Below are 9,658 nucleotides of genomic sequence, written 5' to 3'. Positions count from 1 at the left end.
TATATGAGTATATGTATGTATGTGCTGGTATTTTATCTGTCTCTCCCATTGGGTGTGAGCTCCACAAGGACAGGAACTTTGTTTTGTTCACAGTGCTTAGAACAATGTCTGGCACATGTTAGATTTTCAGTAAGAATGTGTTGAATGAATGAATGAATGAATGAATGAGGTTCTTTGTATATTAAACATAAAGGCTCTCAGTTGTACTTCTCCGTGAGTTTGATTGTGTCCGAAAAGCACAGCTAGCCAAATAGAGCAGTTATGTATAGCAGATGCTCAATAATTATTTATTCAGTGAATGATTTGTGAGCTCCTTGAGGATAGAGACCTGTGTCTGTTTTATCTCTGTCTCCCTGCAGCCCCTGGCCCACTGCTGGGCTGCCCAACCTTTGCTGCTATTGTGGAAGAGAAGAATTTATTGAGTGAATCTAGCCCACTCTGTTGTGGCAGTGAGAGGATGCACTTGTGTTTGCAGAAGTAGTTGCAAGGAAACCGAGTATGCAAATTCCAGGCTAGAGGCTATGTAGAAAAGATACCATTTTCAGAATCTTTTATTTTTTTCAATCCTACACATCAAAAACATCATTTTTCATAGGATTTAGTGTCAGCTTGTTTTACACACTAAAACAAGTTTCTAAAACTGTTTCTAAAACAGTGTTTTAGAAAATACCCATGGTCTCCTTCATCATTCTTCTCCTCTTGAAGAACTTCTATAATGTAAAATACGTCTACTCTTTTCAGTTTTTGGAAGAGCCAGACAGACTTCAGAGGTCTGCCAGCACCTTACGTAGAGAAACTGCTCCAGAAATGAATGCTGAATTAATTAACTATCTGGTTAATTGTTCTCTTTAGAAATAGTTATGAGGAACTCGGTTCCACAATTGGTTAACTTTCAATTGGGATCCAGCTGTGGTTCAACGTATTATTTTTTCTCTCTAGTTTCAAATATACGCAGGAGAGTCCTTCTAAGCTACCTCTTTTCACAAGATTGTCATTGAAATGTCGGTCAGAAGAAAAGAAGACCAGTGTCTATTGAAGAGTGGCATCAATGCATTAAAAGGTACCCTGGTGGCCTTAAAGACTTAATACAGCTTTACAAAATGGCTAATTTATACACTGGGCTACTCTAGCTCACCCTGGCGCACTTGGATCACATTATACAGAAAAGTAGATGGAGCACACATATAATAGGCGATGGCTGGACTCAGTTATGACCTGATTTTCACTGATAAAGACAAATCTCATAATTCACTGGTAGCAATGTCAGTCTTTTATCTTTCCCTGGACTCTTGAGGATACAAGTCACATCCACTGAACCTGTTCTCTGTGTGACAAGGAAACTCAGGCAGCCAATCATTACAAAGGTGATTCATTCATTTGCATTCAGAAATTCTGTTGGTTAAAACGCAATAAAAGTGTTTGGGGCTTTTTTTTTCACTCTATAAAAAGTGGCTCACTGGTGAAATATATGCCTTCACTCATCTGGCAGAACTGCTGTAAAAAACATTTGGCAGTGGGAAGTGGGGCTTTTGCTTGAGGGACTGATGTGTATATAATATTTATACATTTCTTAGATGGCCGTGGACACTTGTCAATGCTTTCGTGTTCTAAAGACTTGCACAGGTAAAATTTACTGTGGTGTGGGTCTTGATTTTTAAAGTGTATGCGAGGATTTGTAAAGTGCATGATTGCAGAATGAAGTGGTAAGAGAAAAGAGGAGAGAAGCAGTCTGCCTGACTCACGCTGGTCGTGAGAAAAGACGGTGCTTTCTCTCCTCCATGCTCCCTGCCTGCTCTAGCTCTGTCTCAGTCCTGGCTGCCTACGTCTGCTTCCATCCTCAGCCCTGTTCTTTGAGCCCTGACTTTGGCCACAGGGGCGAGTGTAGGGCCAAGCAACCCAGAAAGGGCCCCAGAGCACCCAGCAGATTCCAGGAAGACCTGAAGTTGCTCAGGGAAAACGAAGAAACAGTGTTAGAGGGTGGAGGGAGGGTGGAGTGTTCCTGTGTTGCTGAAGGCTGGTTACCCCCCCCCCCCCATGCAGTGTGAATCCAGTAGGGGAGCTGCATCTTCCTTTATGCTCTGTGTTATATTAAGTACGATGTTGGCGCTGGACAAACATTAACAACAGCAGCCATAATGATGATGAAAATAATGGAGTAACCCCACCGCCCGCGTGTCAAAGGAGTTTTTACGAGATTTAACCACTTCTTGTGATGGATGTGAATGTACCCAGGGGTAGGGTTCCTTGTCCACAGACCCCAGTGCCCTGGTATTTTTACTGTTCTCCCATCTTGGAAAGGCTCCAGGGAGGTGGAAAAGAGGTCCCAGAGACCAGGGCTTCCTGTATAGTCACCTTCAGAACAGTCACCCTGAGAAAGAGCACATGCCCTTCATGTGTCTTATCTGCCAGTCAGACCCCTCCGTCCACTGAGACCTTTTTAAAAAATAATAATGATACCTTCATTTTAATTATTCTCTCTTTTTTTTTTTTTTGGTCTCACTTCAGGATTGTGCTTTTAAAATAAGCTATACCAGAGTTTCTTCCTTCTAATCTTGCTCCTAATTAAGGATGGTATCCTTTGGTCTTATTTTCTTATCATTTTAATTATACTGATCTTGGCTTAAAATAGGACCCATCTAAGTGCTGAGATGGTATGTATTTCCTGGTTCAGTGAGGGTTTTTCCCTCCCATGCCCCTTGAAGGATGGACCTTTTCTGAGCACCAAACCTGACTAAGCTTGCCTTGCCCTGGATGAGGACAAGGAGTCCCCGTGGGGACTCCAAGCTGCTGCAGTAGAGAGCCCTGTATCTTCAGGAAGACTGGCATTTTGCCATAATGAGCCACTATCAACATGGGAAGTCAGAGTTGGGATGTCAGACCCAGGAAACGTTGCAAGGGAATGCAGTAGGGGCTGTCACTGAAGGTGAATGCTCTACTAGTTGCTCTTCCCTGTCCTCATAGCAGCTGCCCTGGTCATGCTTGGAAGGACAGTCTTCAGGCCATTTCCCTTCTTCCCCCTCTTCTAGATCCCGGTCTAGCATGGCCTTCTTGGAGTACAGCCACTCTCTGGTTCCTAGAGTTCCAGTGATTCAGTGGTAAAAGAGAGGCCAAGACCCAGGTCTGAATCCCAGTCTGGCCAATACTTGTGATGTCATCTTAGACAAATGATTTTCCCATTGAGCTCTGGGTCCTTTCCCATAAAGGGGATCATGACATCCACTGGGAGGGGTGGTTAAGAAGGATGCATATGGTAATGAGTGCTAAGTGAAGAATGCCTCCTGGCATGAGGTAGGTGCTCCATAAATGTTTGTTGTCCCTTTCCTTTGTCAGATATGTGTGGGTGAGTACTTGGAAGGTGGGCAGGTATTTGAAGGGCTGAATAATAAAGATAGCAATTCCTGACAACACTCAAACACACACACACACACACACACACACAATGTCCATCTTGTCCTCTCTGCCTTTTGCCACCCCATCCTTTTCTCCTGCTCTTTTCTTTTTTTTTTTTTTTTTTTTAAAGATTTTTATTGGGGAATTGGAAGGATGGGAACAGTGCTGGGGAATTGGGGGAAGGGGAACAGACAAGTTGCCATCGCTTCGTTCCTCAGTCCAGCTGCGGAGGACGTTGCCCCACTGGCCCAAGTCGGCACCATCACTGCGCTCTTCCTGGGCAAGGCACATCAGTAGCCGGCCTCTGGACCGCCGCTCACTGCGGCTGCTGGCCGCTCACGCTGGTCTCCTGCTCTTTTCTACTGCCTCCTTCTCCATGAGGTTTACTCTGATTATTTTTGGTCTTCATGGACCCTGCCCAGCTCTTTTGCACTTACTTTATCCATCACACAACTTAACATTTCACTATAAACTGTCATGGTTTGTATGTTAAGATCTCTCTAATAAGGTAAGCTTCTTGGGAAGGGACTAAGCATGATCGTTTTTCCTGTGTCTTTGCAGTATCCAGCAGAGTGCCAGGCATGCAGGGGATGTTGAATAATTGATTATTAAATGCAGTGCCATTAAATTCTACCTGAGGGGAGCGACTATATTTTATATGTTGTGTTTTTTTTTTGGTGTTTTTTTTTTTGTATCTCCACAGCAGTTCTCCCAGTGCTAAGCATCTAGACACTCAAAGGCACTCAATGAACGTTTGTCAGATTAAAATTACCTTAAGCTTTGAGGAATAAGTTTGAATGACTGGTTAGCCATTGATATAAAAAGTATAATAAGAGACCTAAGGAGTAAAACCTGAGGCTACACAAGGTTCTGAAATCCCTGGGTTTTGGGGAAGACATATCTTCCTTTAGAACAGTTTGTGAATCATGTTATGGCAGGGCAGAACAGCATGGCACAGGGAGTTTGGAGACTTGGTTTCTGATCTCTACTGGGACAATTTTTCTGATATGGCCAAGTAGGCCACATCTGGGAACCAGTTGGCCTTCTGGCTTTTGCTAGAAAAAAAAGTTTCCTCTTGATTCAGGGGCCCTTTGGAAACTTGTCACCTCTCAAGGACCCTATTGACAGCTCCCGATTTCTTCTGATAGGTTTGGTCTCAGCCCATAATTCTTAAATAGACAAAACTTCTAAAGAAACCAATTTGCACTGGACTGAAAGTCAATCCGGGTGCCACAGGAACATGAAATTAGGCCTCAAGGGAAGGAAAGGTAGAAAGGTAGTTATTTTTCCATTATCCACAGGTCAGAGGCACAGTGGGGCTGCTTATCTGGAGTGGCCGTGAGCAGGTGACCCTCTGGCTCTCTAAGCATGACCAGGAAACTCAGCTAGAACCCTCTCTGGCCTGTTCTCTGTCTCTCCCCTGGCCTGTCATGAGGCTCATTGTCCACCTGCGTGTGTGCATAGCCCTGGCTCCATCCCCTTCTGGCCGAGGGACCCCTGCAGCTGGTGGCCAGCGTAATCCCTAACCTTGGGAGCTCTGTTCTATAGGCCGTTGTGCCTCTCAGCGTCCACTTAACACAGTGGATGCTACAGGAACCGTGACATGTAGACTTGTAGACTGTAATAGCCAGCAACAACAAAACCCAGCAGAGGTACAGCCCCAAATTCTGACCCTGAGCTAGCTAGCTTTATGCTGTTCTGGTGGCAACATACAAGGGTGGCCTTAAACCCACAGGATCGGGGGCAGGGTAAGTCCTGCGTTGTTGGTGTTTCCCACCTTGTTTCTCTTTCACCCAGTCTGATTTCTTTCAGCCTTCCTTTGCACTATCCCAACAGGGAAGGGCAGGAATCATTCCCAGCCAAGCTTGATGAGAGCTTCAGGGCAGTAATGGAGCCGTCTTGGAGTGGGTCGTTCAAATGCACAGCCCACACATTTCCATTAATTCACAAAACGCTCTCCATGAGGGAGCCAGACAAGCAGCATTATTATTATCATCAATCACCCTGCGCTAAAGAAACTGAGGAAGCTGAGGGAGTGGAGGGCTGCCCAAGCTGGCTCATCCAATGGAAGGAGGAGGCCGGGCTCCCTCTGCCAGGGGCTCAGAGGTGAAAAGGTGGAAGGATGACCAGCCTGTGGGAGCCCATTTCAATCTGGAACCTTACTGATTGGTTTATTTTCGGGTCCCTAAATCAAATGCATTTTGATTCAATTTGGATGTTCTGGATTAGTGGAAGGGAACTAGGTTTAAAAGAGGTCAGCTCCATTACTCAGCGTTATTAATGATGTTGTCGGCTGTTAAAATCTCAAAAAACTAGGAAACTAATAAATTTTACATATTGAAAAATCATAGATGGATCAGGCAAATGGATAAATTCTTAAAAGTATTTAATATCTGTTAAGAGGACAGAATGATAAATTTAATATTGAAAACCAATATCAGATTCACAATTACAGACCATTTATCATAACCAACTGCACGGACAGCATCTTATGGCGGGGAGCACGCTGTGATTCATAAGCAGAGACCCGGAACAAGTCCATATAAAATGAGAAATAAATCTGCTTTACATATTGGAAACTTATTTCCACTTCCTATCTTTATTGCCAACAATAATGTTAGCTTTCAAGAACAAATTGTTACACATTAAATCCATGCATAATGAGCCCAATTGAGTAAAAAACTTCACTAAAAAAGAGCTTTAAATTATTCCAAATTGGGTTATTAGCTTTAACTCTAATTTTTATCTTATAGTAAGTTTCAGCACTTAACCAGACTGTTGGTTTCCTGGGTTGGGCCCCAAAGTTCTAGATTTGTTCTTTCTTCTCCTTCCCCCCACCTCCGCTGAAGAATTAACACTGTCAGGCTGAAGAACAAACATGGTAGTGTTGAATGGAAATGTTAATTGAATAAATTGCAATGTTCTTGCAACTTATATTTTTTAAGATGAATTTTTCTGCTTTTTAAAAAAAAATGTTTGAGTTCCTGTGAATAAATAGAATGGTTGAAACAGGATGCTTGCAAGTCACAGCCAGGACACCAGCTCAGTCAATGTTTTGATCTCCAGGCATCCTAGGAGCAAGTGACAGGGAACTGATTTGGCTGTGACATTTCTTATCTTTACATAGTTAAGATTATATATACACAATTTTCTATCTTTTTTTTTTGCAGCTCAGCAGCAGCTCAGCTCGGGCCATGAATCGAACCGGCAACCCTGTTGCTCAGAGCTTGCACTCTTGAGCGAGCTCTTAACCAACTGAGTCCACTTAGCCTGCCCCCACAATTTTCTATCTTATGCAATCATAATTTTAATGGTTACATAGTGCTCCATCATTTTATAATGCACCCTTCTCCTAATGTTGGGCATTCAGAATGCTTCCAACTTTTCTCTATCGTAAATAACATTGTAATAATCAGCTTTGTGCATGCATCTTTGGGTGAATTTCTGATGATTTCTTTTAAGATTTGTTTCCAGAAATCTCATTACTGGGTCAAAGAGTGTGAACATTTTAAGACTTTTGATATATACTAAGGTGAGAAAGAGAATTTTACATGAACCCCTCATTCATGAGTTTGTTAATTGCTTGTACAAGCTGCAGCCACAGCCTAGAAGTTAAAATCATAGGCTTGGCAGTCGTCTGACCCATCGGCGTTCAAGTTCCAGTCAGACTAGTGGGGTGATTTAACCACTCAGAACCTCCATTGCCACATCTGTAAAATGGGCATCATGACACTTACATCTCAGGGTTTAGAGAAGATAAAATGTTACAACGGCTATCAGGTGCTTAGCACAGCATTGCCCCCTCTCCCCAGGAAACACTTCATAAAAGGCAGACTGTATTGGTCTTTATATTTTTTGTGTGACAGGTTATTATAACATTTGTTCTTATAACGTGTATATGAGTACATAAAGGCATTATATAATTTAAAACCCTTTAAACTTTAATAATATTCTTCATTATCTCCAGAATAAAATTCTAACTTGTTATCAGTCAATATCAGAGCCCAGCTCACCTTTTTAACCTTTTTCTCTCCCTTTCTCCTGCAGTTACATTTGCCCCAGCTGCCTATGACAGGTATCCTTCATGAGTGTGCCATATGCCTTCTATTGCTGCCCATGTCACTTCTCTTCCTTGCCTGTCTTTTCCCTTCTTTTCACTGTTTGTGAAACTCTATTCATGGATTTAGGCTTGGCTCAGGCATCGCTGCTTCTGTCATGCCTTCGTTGATACCTCCCAAAGCAAAATGAGCATGTTTGTCTTCTGTGCTTCCATAGCACCTTGTGTGTACCGGGGTTGCAGGATGTCTTGATCTCACCTGTTACAGTATTTCAGGTGCATTTCAGTCTCTCCTACTAAAATGGGGGCTCTGTAAAGGTCAAGATCATGTCTCATCAATCTTGGTTTTCTTTAGTACCTACGACAGACCCTGACACAATAGAAGGACTCAGTAAAAGTTTGTTTAATGTAACATAGGTGGTGGGTATGATCAAAGAAATCTAGAAATGGCATTGAAAGGTAAATTGAATTTCAACTGAATAGAAAGCTGATTGGACTTTAATTTTATATTTATCATGAGATCTTAAATACAAACATACTTTGTGCAACTTTGAAGTGTTTTCTAAGCCTTGAAATAACTTAATGCTATTTGCAAAGCATTTCTAGGCAAATTATTGAGATTTTAAAATGTGCAAGGATATTTACAATAGCCAAGACTTGGAAACAATCGAAATGCCCATTGGTAGATGACTGGATTAAGAAACTGTGGTACGTTTACACAACAGAGTATTACTCAGCTATAAAGAAGGAAATCGTACCATTTGCAATGATATGGATGGACCTAGAGAACATTATGCTGAGTGAAATAAGTCATCCAGAGAAAGACAAATGCCATATGATCTCACATATATGTGGAATCTAAAGAACTGAATAAATGAGTAACGTAAACAGAAATAGTCTCAGAGACACAGAAAAACTGATGATTGCTAGATGGGACGGGGGTGGGGATGAGAAAGAAGGGGAAGGGATGAGACAGCATAAATTGGTAACTACAATATTGCCTCAGGGATAGAAAAGATAGTTTGGGGGATATAATCAATAATGTTGTAAATATTTTTTAGGGGGCCAGATGGTCTCATGTCGTGTTAGGGAGACCACTTCATGGATAGTGTAGAGGCCTGACCACTGCACTATACATCTGAAGCTGCCGATAAATAATATTATATGTCAACTATAACTTAATACATATATAGTCATGGGATGTGGAGTGGAGTGTGTGAATGGAGTCAATGGAATTGTAATAGATATTTGTCAGTTTGTGAGGGGTGAAAAGGATAACTAATGCATTGTTTTGTACACCTGAAACTAATAATAATAATAATAATAATAATAATGATAATATAAAAAAATTTGCAAGGAATTTCAGAGGACCCTGTATAAACATGTATAGCAGAATATCTCATGGGAGACTATAGTATGTGTCTATTATATAGGCAGGGTCACTGAAATCCAGGAGAGAGAGACCACTGAATTATTGGGGCCCTGAATTTCCTGCCTAACTTAGATAATATTATGGTTAAAGCTGAGATTTAGAACAGTCTTCATATTGACTCTATACACCACATAACCAGCCTGGTAAAGTATCTGGGTCATGTTTAATTGACAGGCACTATCATTATCACTATTTTTGTCTGTTTGGCTCAGTGCTGGATCTCCAGCACCTAAAACAGTGCTTGGCACGTTGTAGGCACTCAGTCAATATCTGCCAAATGACCAAATGAATCAGCAATCACATTTGGTATGACCCAATCTGCATCGACTTGGGGTTGTTTAGTTCAAGTTGATAAATCTTTGTAGAGTGCTTTCTATGTTCTAGACATCTTGCCAAAGAGCTGAGGGTAAGAAGATGAATAGCGTATGGTCCCTGTCTTCACGAATCTCAAAGTCCAGTGTGGGAAGCAGACACATAACAGATAAATGCAGTATGCTGTGGTTAGTGATAAGAGAGGCCTATGCACAGGTGCCAGGAAACCCAGAGGAAGGGTGTTTGCACAGTGGCTTCAAGGAAGACTTCCTAGAGGAGGATATGCCTGAGCTGTCTTGCTGGATGAGTAAGAGTTAGGTTGAAGAAAGATGGAAGAGCATCTAAACAGAGTAGACATCATGAGCAAACAAAAAGGTATGACATTTCATTCATTAATTTATCCAAGAAGCACTCAATGATGGCTTATTATGTTCCAGGTGTTGTTGTGGGTGCTGTGTAGATGGAAG

The sequence above is a fragment of the Hipposideros armiger genome, unplaced genomic scaffold (assembly GCF_001890085.2).
Source record: "Hipposideros armiger isolate ML-2016 unplaced genomic scaffold, ASM189008v1 scaffold_110, whole genome shotgun sequence".
NCBI lineage: Eukaryota > Metazoa > Chordata > Mammalia > Chiroptera > Hipposideridae > Hipposideros > Hipposideros armiger.
The sequence above is the reverse complement of the archived record's forward strand: the minus strand, read 5'-3'. Positions refer to the sequence as shown.